We start from the raw sequence: 15,896 nt of genomic DNA, 5'->3' as shown, positions 1-15,896 counted from the left end.
AAAAACAATAATTTTGCAGATCAAAATGGGCTCTGACACTTTAGAAAAGATGTTAAATGAAAAGCATTTCTAGAAAAAGCAAAACCCTATACAGCAAAATCAAATTAAAAAACAAAACAAAACAAACCAGAAAGAGGCTTTGGTACCTTTCAACAACAGAGGACAAAAGTAAGTTTAGTTTATTATTAAATTCATGTAATATAAAAATATCTATGTGGGAGTGTTGAATAAATCTATAAAACAGAAACAAATCTAAAATAGAGTAGAGCCTGAGAGAAAAAAAAATCTTCATTTTCTCCTCTTTGATTTTAATAGAATACCAGAATCTGGAAAAACAAGTACTTCCCCAACTAAATTTTCTTCTGGTCTGCATATACCTAGCAGGATGGCACTCTGTATTTTATCTCATTTTAAAATGGCATAATTTGATTTTTAGCAGCACATTTTCTTTGCCCCAACAAGCCTACTATAGGAAATAAAAATTCTGTCTTAAAATACTCTTGATATTACATCTATGTCTGCAATTCCCATCCACTTCTTTCCTAGATTTTTAAGACTGTGATTATCCAGATCTAAAGGCAGCTAGTTAAAGAAGGGATGAAGAAAACCATTACATGTTTGGAATTCAGCTGGTAAAACACAAGTAAGGACACAGTATTTTCTGAACATGGTGTGGTCCCAGAGGGCAATACCTTAGGACTCTGCAGAGCCTGGGTACTGAGGGAAATGCCACACAATGTGCTTCTAGCTCGCTCATAACAAGTACAATACCAGTTGAAGCTGGTCTCTCCTATTTCTTTGCTGCTCCAAAAAAAATAAAAAAGAAAGAAAAAGTGGGGTGAGGTAGATGGTCTGTAACTGTGGTAAATAATTTAGCTCCCCTATTCATCTAGTCTGTTTAGGACAACCATACGGGGCCTACTACAACCAGAGTAATTCAGAAGTTTTGAGACAAACAATTCTGAGTAGCTTTCTCGGTCTAGCAAGTATTGTATTGATCCTACAGCCCCAAGACTCAATCTTACCAAGTTGCTTCTTGGTACTCACTGGCAAGAGTAGACAAAATGTAAGTTAGACCATTGCAACATTAACTTTTAAAAAATTGCTGTATCTTAAAAAAAGAAATTCTAAGTCTTCTTAGACTTTAACACAATATCCAGTTCAAAAAAAATTTCCTGGATAGTCCCCGGGCTTTATCAAGTGGAATTTGACCTGGATCGTATTTAATGCCAACTAAGTTGTCATAGCCATGATTTTACAGCAGCTTTCCTTGGAGAGAAAATTGTGGATTATGTATCTGTTCCAGTCACGTAGGAATCAGTGGCATGCTTTTCTTCTGCTTGTAGTCCTGGGATGCAAATCTCAGGCTGGGATGTCAGCTTTAGCATTCAACAAGTTCTTTAGAATAGTCCACATTTAGCAAGTTGGAGGGAGAGAGAACACAGGTGACAGGGCCTAAATTCTTCTGTTCTTTCCATTTCTTACAAACTTCCTGCTCAGAATCTAAAGGGCAGGTCTCAGGCCCATCAGGATGCGAGAATAGCAGAATATCTTAGGCAGCCCTCTGAATTTATTCTATTCCCAAGTTTGGCAACTAAAAACTCTAAAAATGTGAGCAGGGACAAGGATGCAGAAAAGAAGCCTTTGCCCTAATGAAGTAGACAGGTTCAGTGTTTATCAGCAACCACTCCAAAGGAAGGACAGATTTCACATGCCAAGTACAATTCAGAGTGAGTCTCTGACAGCCCCTTTCTTGTATGTACTCTGTTCTGAAAAATCATTGGCGTTCATATATGGAATGAAAACACGTAGCTACGTTACTCTGAAAATCCGGGACTGTGCATTGGCCAGAGATATGAGCTGGCAGAGTCAGAGGACCAATGAAAAGTAACACAGGAAAAAAAATTAAATTGTGCAGCAATATTAGTATTTTTAATTTGTCTCATCAAGGGTTCACAAAATATATTTAACCGAGATCTTCCTTTCTCGAAAAATATGATCCCTTCACAAAATATATAAGCAGCTATTAGTTAGGGGAGCTGCGTTTAAAAATATATGTGCACTTACACATAAATAAGTTGCTAAAGCTGAAATGCTTTCAGGTACGAGTCAGATTATGTCCCTATAAATTAACTGTCAGTGCACCTCTTTAAATATATCTTTTAAGCAATCTTACACATTAGGTGAAACTTTTCCTTTGTAAGTGATAAAGAAGCATGTGTTTTTTAAAACAGCAATTCTTTTCATCCCTGTCACTGGGTTCTGATCACACACTGTTGCAACCCTGATTTCTGGAAACAACTGTAGAGGCTTGGAGGATTCATGGGGGTAAGGATTTCCATTACCAAAAGGAGGCTAGCACATCTAACTTTTTCTTCAGTTATGACAAGCACTGGAATATGATGTTTGTGACTCTGCAGCAAAGATCTTTAGCCCTTTGTCAACCAACATGGCTTTTTTTCTTTCTGATCAAAATATTCTAATAGCCTGGCAGACTAATTTCAAGGATACCACCTTGGCAGCCTGAAGAGAAGCAGGTGTGAGCAATCCTGGCATCAACTACAACCCAGGACAGATCCAGTACTTTCTCTCTGATGGTGCCACCCGCTTATCACTCAGTTATTCAGGAAGCACACCTGTAACAGGTGACAGTACCTCCTCCGGGTGAGTGAGTCAACTGCAGGCAATTCTGAAAACAAGAAAAAAACCCACCATGGTCCTGATTTGGTTTAAAGCACTCATGCAATCCCATTAGACCCATGTCTTCCCAAAACACCTTTTCCACGGCAAGCAAAGTTACTGATAATGCATGTGGCTTCTGTCACAGTGATGCATTAGGTAAGCAGGTGTGTGCTGAGTACCAGGGGCGCTCCAAAACGCATCTCCGTCCTCTTCCACTTGTCTTCGCTAAGGTTCTGCCTTTGATGCCAACTGTGATTTCAGGCCTAAGAATGAAAAGACTGTGTTGCTTTCCTTGGATGCAAAGAAACTGTCATAATCTGCACAGTATCGGTCGCCATTAAATATCTGAGGTGGCAGAGGGTTGCCCCGAGCAGGCTTCTTCTTCGGCGGGATGGTCTTGTACATCCACTGCCTCTGCTCTTCTGACGTCGTGAGGTCCACCTCCTCAGACTCTATCTTGTTGGCTTCCAGAAATCTAACCACATCCTGCTGCTTCTTCTTTATCGCCACGAAGCCCGAGGAGGAGGCGATGAACACGCGGATGACCATCCTCTCGCCAGGCACAGCTCTCCGGTCTGGGAGGATCGCAGGGATCCGGATCCCTCCAGCCCGGTCTGCAGATCAATTTTCTCAGTCTTAAACAAAGTTTAGAGTGGAAAAGGGAACATAAACTAATGTAAACGAAGGATACCAAGAGGCGTAAAGTCTCATCTTTTCACCACCCATTGTTACTAATCTTAAAATGTATCAAAAGTCACTTTGTAAGTAGTAGCAGAGTATATCATAACCTATATTGCTTAATATTTCCCCCAATCAAATAGAGTTTTCTTAAATGGCAAAAAAATACGAGGTTAATTTTTAATAACTTAGCATAATATATACTTGTTGAGAACATAGTATATACAAGGGGTTGTAGATAAACAGTGTTGACTGAATCTGCTCTCAATATGATTATCATCTTATAAGAGGGTCCCAAGTAACTATAGGCAAAGCAAAAATGAAAGAAGTCACATAAGAGAGATAAGGAGTTTTAATGAGGGAAAAGTCACTTTAGGTTGGAGGGGTCAGGACCCTACATAGTACAGGGGACAGTATTGGCTAAGTAGATGGCGAACCCCTGGTAGAGGAAACAGAATGAGCAAACCTAGAAAAAAGTCAGGAATCAAGAATCATTTGTTCATTCAACAAGGTGAGACATGCAGGTGGCTTGGATTAAAATGGCAGAGGTGAGGCTCTGACTCAGGAAAGACTGATTGTGGAGGCTGAAGAATTGGCTGATTATTAGGATGTAAGGTGTGAGAAATGAGGAAAAGTTAAGTTTGATTGCAATTACAATTTCGTGCAGATGAAACCCAAAGAACAACTGTTATGATAGAAAGAAAAGACCAGAAGTATGATTTGTATCAGCTCTGTAGGTCCCTGAATACCTTGACTATCCTCTTTTAGCTTCAACTAAAAAAGATATTCACAGTTCAGTTTACTGGGAAGGACTCTGTAGAGACGACCTTAATGACAACCAGAACCCTGGACACAAACAATGTCAGGAATAAATTATTCTCTGCATCCTCTCTTTGTTTGACGCTTTATGGGCTTTATTCTCTAGAACAGCTTACCCATATGGCAGGAAGTTTCAAGCTTACAGCCTTGCAATACTGAGATCAAAGAGGAAAGAAGAACATTTCCTCAGCTCTTATTTGAAAAATTCAGGGAAGGACACTGAGTGGTCACATGACTATACCTGAATCATTTACTATAAACTGTTGTGAATCATATATATTCATCCCTCTGGGCAATGAGCAGCCCACATTCCTCTACACAAGCACCCACCTAGTATGAGTGGGCATTTTCCAGAAGAACGGAACAGGGGGAGAGGCAGGCAAAACATTAACTCTTAAAGTTAAGTGATACTTAAGCCTGAAATACTTTACATATATGCAAATAATATATGATATATAAGTGCATTATATATACGTTATACAGTACATTATATACCTGGTATATATAATATATACATAATGTATATAAGTCTGTTATTGTCTTTACTCCTTCCACCTAAAGATAATCCCTCTAGCAGATCACAGTTTTGCTCATTCACTTGAGGAAATTGCTCTATCAATTCTCTCCATCATCAATTTTCTCCTCTCTATGGGATCTTTCTCATCAGCATTATTCTCCCATCTTAAAAATAAAAGTTTCCCTTGACCCCGTATTCCTCATCAGCCATTCTCCTTTTCCTCTGTTCCCCTTTAAGACAAAATTTCTTGAAACACTTATCTTTACTCTGACTTCAGTTTCTCTGGTTTTATTCTCTCTTAAGCCCATTCCACTCAGGTTTCTGTCCTTCACCAATGTAACACTTAACAATTTCACCAATGACCTTCATATTGACAAATTCATTGACCAATTCTTAGACCTCATCTTATTTGACCTCTCAGTAATATTTACTGCATCATTCCCTCTTTCTTGCTACTTTTGCCTTGTTTTTCATGGCTTATTGAAGCTTCTTCTTAGAGTCTTTTGTCAGTTTCCTTTGATAGCTCTTGCTTATTGTCAATTACTTACTTTTAGGGAGTCCAGTGGCTCCAGCCTTGGTCCTCTTTTTCTTCTCTGCTTAAACTTACTCCCTTGATCATCTCATCAAGTCTCCTGGCTTTAAACTTCACTGCTGACACTAAAATTTATATCTTTAGCTATTATTTCTTCCCTGAATTCTAGACCCATGTGTCACACTGCCTACTCAACACCTCTATGTAGATGTCCAAAATATCTTAAATTAACATGTACTTACTTAAACTACTTAATCTTCCATCCCAAACCTACTTACCCACTGTTATGGGCTCAGTTGTGTCCCAGACCCCCTCACTCCCAACCCCAATTCAGACGTGGAAGTCTTAACCTCCGGTACTTCTGAATGTGATTGTATTTGAAGATAGGGCTTTTAAAAAGGTAATTAAGGTAAAATGAGGTCCTATTCGTGGGCCCTAATCCAATCTGACTGTTGTCCTTATAAGAAGAGGAGATTAGGATACACAGAGAGACACCAGACATGTGTGCAAAGAAGAAAGACCATGTGAACACACAAAGAGAATAGAGCAAGCCTAAGAGAGATGCCTCAGAAGAAACCAAACCTGCTGACACCTAGATCTCAGATTCCCAGCCACCAGAACCGTGAGAATATAAATTTCTATTGTTCAAATTCACAGTCTTTCCTAAGTCCGTTCATAATAACTCTATTCTTTTTTTTTTTTTATGACTACTATATTGGACAGCACAGGTCTAAAGTATGACCATGGGAATAAGTGGTAGGATACAGAGACCAGGGTGTTGGAAGGATCACCTATGTGAATACTAGAATCACCAAGAATGTTTTTCAGTCACCAAAAAGAACACGTTAGACCTATACGTAATGAGTCGGAAAGATCTCCAAGACATATATTGAAGGGAAAATTAATTTCTAGTATAATATGTATGAATAATACCTTTATTTAAAAAATGTAAGTTACAAAAGAATACTACAAGGAAAAAGATGTGCTAACTTGATAATGATAACTATTCTTTTTGCCCAGGCCAGACACTTTGGAGTTTTCCTAGACACTTTTTTTTCCCTCTCATATTTTATGTTCTGTCCATCCAGAAATCCTGTTGTCTCTAAATTCAGAGCAGAATCTGACTACTTCTCACTAGCTCTTGTACTACTATCTTGGTTCAGATCACCATCATCTCTTGCCTTGATTATTGCAGTGGCCTTTTAACTGGTTATCTCACTTATATTCTTGTCCCCTTGCAGTCTATTCTTCACACCTCAGAGGACTGATACTTTAAAAAGGAAGTAAAAAAAAAATGTCAGCTTGGAATTGGGGCAGGAGGAATTGGATGAAGGTAGTCAAAAGGTGCAAACTTCCAATTAAAAGATAAATAAGTACTAGGGATGTAATGTACAACATGATAAAAATAACACTGCTGTGTGGTATATGTGAAAGTTGTTAAGAGAGCAAATCCTAAGGGGTCTCATCACAAGGAAAAATATTTTTATATTTCTTTAATGTTGTACCTATATGAGATGATGGATATTCACTAAATCTATTGTAGTAATCATTCCATGATGTATGTAAGTCAAAACGTTATATACCTTAAACTTATACAGTGTTGTATGTCAATTATATCTCAATAAAACTGGAAGAAAAAATAGAAGAAAAAATAGTCAATTCTCTGCTCATAGTCTTGTATTATTAACTCCCCATTTCACTCAGAGCAAAAGTCAAAACCTTTACACTTGCCGTCAAGGCCCTAGAATATCTCTAACCACCACCCTTTACAATTCTGACCTCATTTTCTGCTACTTTCTCTTTTATTCACTCTGCTACAACAATGTTGGCATCTTTGCTAATCCATGAACACTGTAGGCATGCGCCAGCCTTAGGGCTTTGCACTAGCTGTTGTACCTGCTAAAATGCTCTTCTTTCAAAATATCTTATCCTCCCTCATTTTCTTTAAGTCTTTGCTCAAATGCCACCTCAGTGAGACGTCCCACCCTACATTATGCTGAATGAACCTTCCTTCTACCACCTGTACTACCAACACAACTTATGTTGCTATTCGTTTTCCTCTTACATACTATATAGTTTTTTACTTACTTATAGTACTTTAAAATTTATTTTTGTATTCCTCCTCTAGAACACAAGCTCCACCAAAGCCACAATTTTTCATCTGTTTTGTTCGCCAGTTGCCTTGAATGACACCTGTCACATAGTAGGTGATTGACAAATCTTTGTAGAGTAAATAAATGAACTGAATATAAGATATAAACAGATGTTAATAAAACAACACCCGGCTTGAGAAATAAAACATTATTAACACTTTGAAGCCCTCCATGTACTCCTTACACTCACTTTCTTCTCCGCTTCCAGAGTTTGAACAGAAGCAGAGTTTTGTATTTATCATTTCTTTGAACATCTTTGTAGTATACTACTTATGTGGACATGCCTAGATAAGATGCATCCTTTACTTTACATGTATTTTAAATTGAAAACATGTATCTTACTTACTCTTTTGCTCAACATTGTTTGTGAGTTTCATCTGTGTTGATATTAGGGTAGAGTATTCATTTCTAATGCTGTATTTTTCTATTAAATGAGTTCATCACAATTTTTTAAAAGTCTTAGATATTTGACTTATTTTTATGTTTGTACATGTCTCCTGGCACATGTATGCAATACAAGTATTTCTTGAGACTATATTGTAAGAAGTGGGATTGGCTGGCCCATGATTTCCCTGTGAGCCACAAGATAGATTTTTAAACATTCTACCCTTTCTTTAAGGGAATACTGTTAAGAGATCTGGCTTTTTCTGGGATCATAGATTAGTTTTCCTGCCTTATATGGGCTAAAGGTCACAGCAGTTTATTTCCTGATATTGACAAATAACTCAACTCCTGCTTCCCATCCTGTTTCCTGATCAGATTTCAGTTTTCTCTTCATTTTGGTTTAACTTATTTTCTTTTAAGCCTAGAAATGCATTATCAGTGCTGTTTATTGACTCTTATCCAGAATTTTTACATGTTTTAAATAGAGTTTTTTCAGAATACCTTGTCTGCCATATTGCAAGAAGCGGCAGGAAGCTTAAACTTTCATACTTAATTTAAAAACTGTCACATATTGGTGGTTTGGGTGCTGTTATTTAGGATAGGGTAAATGTTATATAATAACAACTGTGTTTGGGAATATTAATATGGCAATAGCAGCTGGCATCAAGGAGCTATTGATAATGAAACGTGACTTTTTTATACATCTAGTACTATATTAAAAATTATCAGATCATCAGGGACAAAGATGAATGTTTTAATAAATGCTGTTGTGACAAATGGACAGCCATTTGTATAAAGATAAAATTGGATTTATGCCTCACACCATACACAAAAATAAACTCCGAAAGCATAGAAGGTCTAAATATAAAAAATAAAACCATACGTGTAGAAAAAGTAGGTGAATTTCTTTAGAATCTGATGAGAAAGAAAAAGCTTTCTAACTACGACTCAAAATCCAGTTCAATATTGCTAAATTTAAATATCTAAAAAAAAATGTTGGCATGGCAAAAATCATCAGAGGCAAATTCAGAAGACAAATGACAAACTGGGAGAAAACATTTGCAATGTATGTCACACATTGAAGGCTAATATTCCTAATATATAAAGAACTTCTCACAAATTGAGAAAACAGGAAATTAACAAAAAATGATATAAAAATAGCCTGTAAACATATGGAAATATTTTCAACTTTACTCACAATAAGAGAAATTCAAATTAAAACCACTAAGATGCCAGTTTTACCTATCGCTTTGGCAAAAATTCGAATGTTGAGCACATACTATTGTGTTGAGGTTGTGGAGAAACAGACACTCTAGTATATTACTGGTGGAAATTCCTACAGAATGGAATTTGGTAAGATCTAATATCTAAAAGAACTACATTTGCACTTACTTTTGTCCATCAAACCTTAGGTATTCACCTAGGTATTAATACATCTCCATTAATATGAAAAAAATGTGCAAGGTATTCATTGCATCATTGTAGCAACATTGCCTTATATTTAATTGCAAAATTTCAGAAACAGTTCTGTGTATGAAAAACTAATTTCCCCTGTGTTTCTTTTTTACTCTCACAATACTACCACCATCCTCACAACACTTCTGACACCACATATGGGTTTTTCTTCCCCAACACCAAGAAATTCCGGGACACCAGCTGGATGCCCTACAATTTAACTCAATTCTGACACTGTGTCGTCAGCTCCCATAGGTTAAATGCTCAGTCCCACAAGACTCTCCCCTACTAGCTTCAGATGCCAATCACTTGTCCAGGTTGTTACCTGTGCTTCTGACTGATGAGCTATAAATCGGGAGTTCCCATGATCCTCTTGGGAGGTTCCATTACTTTGCCAAGGGCCAAATCTGGGTTGGTTTGAGTAACAAAATGAATAAAGTCAGTACTGGATTATTACACACTGAATTTTAAAAAATTCTAATAAAGGTAGGAAGGAGGGAGAAAGATGACTGGAAAAGATTTTATGAAAGAAAGTCAACTAATACTTGTTGAAGGAACAATAGATTTGAGAAGTCACTATTTAAAACCATAGAATAATGGTTTTTCAAGATCCATACCCTTCGCAAATATTCTATATACTTACCTCACTCACAAGAATCCATAATCTCTCATTACACTGATGCACGAAGTAGATGACAGCCTCCAGACTTCAGACCATCCACTTTGTCTAGCCTTAATACTTATGCTTGGTGTACAAGAACACGTGGTGTTTTTCATAAATATTTGATCTCTGCTTCCATCTGTCCATAGTACCTTCTAGTAAGTAATAGTATCTGCTTTAGCACAGAGTTATATGTTGTGGTCTTTTTTAAAACACTATGATAAGGAGGCAGCGTAACATACAGGCTCTTGGTCAGACAGCCTGGAGGAAGGTCCCCATTACATATTTACTGTCCATCTGACGCAGTCTCAGTCCTTAAGTGCATGTGTTTAGATTTAAGGAGATAAGGGAAGACGGCAGGCTTAACGAGGGTCAAGTTCAGGGTACAGCACTCTCATCAATCAAACCACCGTCATCTCTGAATATGTCTACTTACTGGAGCAGCCTGCAAGTCATCACAGCAATTCTAGAAGCTCTCCTTCCCCTCCTATAAGGTTTAGGTCTTCCATAACCAAATGCCCTCTTTGTATTATTGCTCCCTTTCTCTCCTTTCTTCACCAAGCTCTTATAAAAACCTATTTTAAAAAGTCCATTTGTACTTCTGCACCCTATTTCTTCCCACCAGATCTCTCATACTCATACTTTGATGGCTATGAATAACCCATCAAATACTGAAATAATGGGTGATTTAACTAATATCTTATAATGCAGGACCCATTAATGCAATACAAAATAATATTATGAGATTTTATTAGCTCATATTAGTAAACACAGATTGCATTAAAAGCTGTTCCTGTTTTATTTTTGAAACGCTTGGATATGATAGACTAGTATAAAATACCCAAATTATGCTGTTCTGAAACTGTAAAGTTGAGGTTACCACTGAGCAGGTTATGTTAAATCTTTTCCTTTTTCTTTATTCTTATGAAGGATAAGGAGGTGCTGCCTACAGGGTTTCTCTTTGTTCACCTTTTCTGCTGCAGAGGAAGCAGTTTAAGAGCACTTCCCAGGAAACGGTTTCTGACCTCCTGTCCCTTGCTTTCCACCAAATACTAGTAACAACATCAAATGCCACTTCTTAGCATTAAAAATGAGATATTATCTAACATTAGAGTCTACATAGCACAAGGTAAAGGGGCTTTTTGGCAGATAGCCAGGTAATTAGCTCAATGCAGACCAAACAAGGCCATTCGAAGCCTCATTGGAGAGTCCTGGCTATGCTTCTAAAGTCTCTCTCTCATCCTTGCTATAGGAAAACCTGTCAAAGGATGAATTTAATATTTTTACTTTAAGTATTCCTCATCTGAATTTTTACCACCCCTACAACTATGCCAGCTCTTTCATTTAACAAAGGCATTATCACACCAAGGTGAAAAAAAAATCTCACTCAAAGTAATAATGCCGTATCTATGTTTTCCCAGGCTAATAATTTTGGGGATGAGAGTAGAGTGACACCAAATGACCATTTCTGAAATCTAATAGTCAATATACTTCTATTAAACAAGGGAAATAATCTGGTTTTGGTAATAGAATCAAAGTTGGTAAATCTAACTGAAATATTACAATTTTTACTTTGTGAGTAATGGATTTTTAATGTCTGTAAACAGAGTATGGAATGTTTCAAAGGTTTGTTTGCTTAAACTATCATGCATATCTCAGTGATACGCATAGATTACCGATCATAGAAAAACATTTGAACCAATGGTTGGCTACTTCTTGAGCATAACCAGAATTATTTTTATCAGAAGCATTAATTAATCAATAAAGTAGAAAGGAATCATCTACTGATAATACACAAGCCATACACAAAATTCTCTGGTGGGCATCTCCTCCATGCTAACATCTAGGTAGCACGTCCTTTTGCAAAACCCTCAGAACTACTGCCTTGCCTCCCTCTTTAGCAATAAATTTCTCAGAAAAATTCTTAGATTTAATGCCTCTATTTACTCACCATCTAATTCCTTCTCAGTCCAGTGACATTTAAATTTTATTTACTGTTCTTCTTAAGTTTACTATGATCACCTAATTATAGGTAGATACTTTTGGGGTTCTGATGGGGTCAAGAAGAAGGAGGATGGCAATATTTCCCTGGTCAATGGTTTATCCTTGCCAGACTTCCTAGATACTACGTCCTGAGAATTCCCATCTAGCCTCTTTCATGAACTCTTAACCAGGTGGAGGAAATGCTAATTAGGTGCATCCAACTAAGTGAGAGAAATGGAGAAGGAATAGCAAACAGACAGGAGCTATCAGAGATGCACTCCCAGCATAGAGACTCTCAGGGGAACAAGAAAAGGTTTTATATAGTTTTCAGTAATCACAATTACCAAGGAAGAAATCATAACTGGCTACGTTGCTGATTTTGAAGTTAAAGTTCTATTATATCCCAATAGATTGTTTTCCTCAAAAAGAAACCCAAAAAACAAAAAACTGGAGGCATAACCTCCTGCCCTTATGATTATGTTGTTTAATATTTAAAGGCAACACTTTTCCTTGGCCTTCATCTTCATTAGCCACCCTTCATCTTTAAACATTGCTGGCTAACTCCATTTCCCTTTGAATTACTTTCTTCTCTCTTTTGCTTTGCTTTTTCTGGTATAGCAAACTTGTTTCTGTTCTTTCCCCTTTTTGTGTATCTTCCTCTTTTCCAGATTGTGATTTTTCAGTTTCTTCTGACTCTTTCATTGGAAAAATATAACTTTCAGTCTGAGTACAACAAGAAAACCAATCCTTATCAGCTTTTGGAAACTTCTCATATCACGTGATCAAATATCCCTCTGACTAGAGCTGGCATACCTTTTGTGTCTATATTGTTTAAACTAAACAGAGTAAGGGCAATCCAAGATGGGGGACAAGGCTGTTAAACGATTCAGTCTGCAAACCCCTTTATATTCAAATAGAACAAATTGTATCATATTTCTACAATATGCATGAGGCTATATGAGCATAGCCCCAACTTTTCCTAAAATAGGAGTAAGCAGTGGAAAGTAAGAGACCATCTGTACATTTTTAAAGAGAATAAAGAGGCGTGTAAATAATCATTGATATACACACCATTGATTTAATTATGTGAAATGAAAGTCCTGATTTTTTAAGAATAACATCCTTGGTGGTAATCATTAGGCATCTTTTGGTGTGATAATAGGTAGATAGATACTAGATAGACTATTGGTCTTGCTAGAGCATGGGTTTGATCCAACGTGTTTCTTGTGTTCTTATGAACTTCAATTTTCATTTAAAGTAAATTGTAACTCTTTTTCTCTGAAGTTCTATCTGTGCATGAATGTAAACAGCTTTTGGTAGGAAAAAGCTTTCTGCAGGAAAGAAATCTCTGCAGGAGACACCCCTTTGTCTTGTCGGTAAACTTAAACCAGGCACCCCCATGCTCTACTCATCTCGGGCCCTAGCACACCTTTCAAATCTTTTGGTCACAATACTTTGCCTAACTTGTCGGTTCTTTCTGTAGATCAAGGAAGTAGAAATGAAGAATAAGTAATTAACCAATGACCAGATCTCTTCCCTAGCTTCCCCTTCAGTAATCTCAAAAACAAACCGTGTGAACAAGATAGCATCTAAAGGAAGATCATGAGGAGTTGACAAGCCTGCACACAGTGGAGGGTGGTGATGACTCTGACCCCCTACCTCAATGATTAACTGAGATTACTTCCCTGTTTTGCTTTAAAAACTTTCATGGCTGAGCAGACTCTTCGGAGGTAGTTTTGGGGGGATGTTGAGTCCACCACCTCCCCAGATTGCCAGCATTCTGATTAAAGGTACCTTTCCTTTCTACCAACATCTGTGAGTATTGATTTTGTAAGTGTTGAACATTGGGGCCCAATTCGATAACATGAATAATTGGGGGAGAAAACTTTAGGTTTTATAACACTTTTTACTTATCTATATGTTTCACCATTATTTTAAATTATATATAAAAAAATCTTGTACATGGTTTTGTTAGAAGGAAAAAAAAACCTAAGAAAGGGGTTATGTATAACAGTTGAGGATTTCCATGTTCCTAAAAAACTTCTCAGTTGAAATTTTCTGATCTTACTTCTCAGTGATCATGCTTTCCCGTAGAACCATATTTCAATAGCTAATAACCAACCCCTCTTGGGGTGCTCATATCACTAGTCGTGTAAATGACAAGATTTCATTTTGCTGCAGTTGATCACATTGCCTCAAACTGTGTTTCATTTTATGGGAACATGCATACCTGTGTGAGTGGAATGTTTTTGATTCTACAGCCTGTGGAATGGGACAGCCAACCTCCGTCATATAATTTATTAAAACATGGTCATTCCTCATCTCGAAATCTTACATTTATAGGTTCTTAGCAACATACAAGATACATTTTTTTTTTCTTTGCTGGAACTTTACTCACAAATGGACAATTTTTTTTTTTTTGAAAAAGAAGTTAGAGCACAGGACTTGATGAAGACCCTTGAGTCTTTAATAACAGCAAAGTGGAAACCAAAAGTTACATCTCTATGGGAAAAAGCTTGTGTTCAACTGTGAGGCACAGACAATGGAATTATGCCTTCCTTTCTTGTTTTTTCTGTAAAATTTTCCTTGAACTGTTCACTTGTTATTATTTTAATTGAAGGCATTCTTTCTCAGAGCTGAGGTTGTTGAAAATGATTCAGAGCAGCTTAACTTGTCAAAACATTTAGAGATCTGGATAAAATAATTAAAAATCATATGGAAGATTAGTACATGAGCAAATGCCAAACAATGTCACAGAGAGATATTATCATCAAGAAGTAGGCAAAATCAAGGCCCAACATGTCAACAAAATTCTGTCACTGATGCTATGATTCCAGAAAAGGAAAATGCTATACGGACATAAAAAGACAATACTACCTTGAGAATTTATAAGTCAGACAAAAAATTGTTAATGTAAGCCATAGAAAGTTGTAGGCAGAATATTATTTGACTGAAGAGATGCGAGTTTAACAGGGTAGGGTTTTCATGACTTGTCTGCACTTAATCTTTTCCCTGATGAATGTGACTTGTCTCTTTCTCCAACCCTGAGCTCTGTCAATTAAGGTGCAGAATAAAGGGCGACAATATTTGGTATGTAAACTGGCCCTTCATGTAGGCCATGACATGGACAATTCCACCTCACTGTTCTTAAAGCAGTCACATGTCAACTCCCCAAGATATCCAGGGCATCAGCAAAAGGAATTAACTCTCAAATTTACTTCATTTTTAATTTATAAATTTCTTCCCAGTTGATGACTCTGCTCCTTAGATTGGCCTTCATCTAATCTCATTCTGCCCAATAACAGAAATAATCAACATGTGTCCCTGCTTTTAATATTTTAAACTCCTTTACTCAAGTTAAAAAACAAAAAACCCCAACTAAGACTAGAAAGCTCGTGAAGACAATTCTATGTGACCATGGATCCCTGTATCTCATCTTAGGCAGATAAACCAGGTACAAAGAGTTCAAAGGGATTCAGTCAAAATGAATCTTGAATCCCGGAAAAGCAAACAGATACATCATTTTGACCTTGAGGTTGTTTTCAGTTATATTTTTCAATTACTATCACAGTTGCAGAGTTGAGAATGAAGGCAAAGTTCCTGATCTTTTAACCTTCCTGTATTGCCTTAATCTTAGTTATCTATAAGAGATTATTGAAAATTAATTCCCCCTTATTCAAGATTCAGATATTTTTCATTGCTGCTATCTGGAAAGGACACTTTTGAAGTAGAAGCATAGGCTAAGAGATCTGCTTTCAGTTAAGATTAGAATGTCAACCTCTGAACTCTCTCTAAAACTCAGAACATATTCCTTGAAATAATGGTCCAACTTCCTCATAAAACCAACATTCATACTTTGAAATACATATTCTATACCCTAACTTGTCATAATGACCCACCACATTTACAGGAGATCATAAATTTTTCAGGCAGCCAACATCTGACCTAAAAATTTAAACCTATTTATGGATGATTTCAGTTAAAATAAAGATATAATAAATAACATAGTGAACAACTTTGTGGACATTAAGC

The 15,896-nt window shown here is 36.9% G+C and overlaps 1 pseudogene across 1 annotated transcript; it reads right to left on the bottom strand.

Annotated features, from left to right (window-relative positions):
* Positions 1 to 267: 267 nt before the first annotated feature.
* LOC309609906 (SH3 domain-binding glutamic acid-rich-like protein 2 pseudogene) lies at positions 268 to 14,643 on the bottom strand (annotated as a pseudogene). Its single transcript has one exon. The product of its transcript is annotated as an SH3 domain-binding glutamic acid-rich-like protein 2 pseudogene (transcript).
* Positions 14,644 to 15,896: the final 1,253 nt, after the last annotated feature.

This window comes from Balaenoptera borealis, assembly GCF_965194805.1.
Source record: "Balaenoptera borealis genome assembly, chromosome: 13".
In the NCBI taxonomy this organism is placed as follows: Eukaryota; Metazoa; Chordata; class Mammalia; order Artiodactyla; family Balaenopteridae; genus Balaenoptera; species Balaenoptera borealis.
The sequence above is the reverse complement of the archived record's forward strand: the minus strand, read 5'-3'. Positions and strand labels throughout refer to the sequence as shown.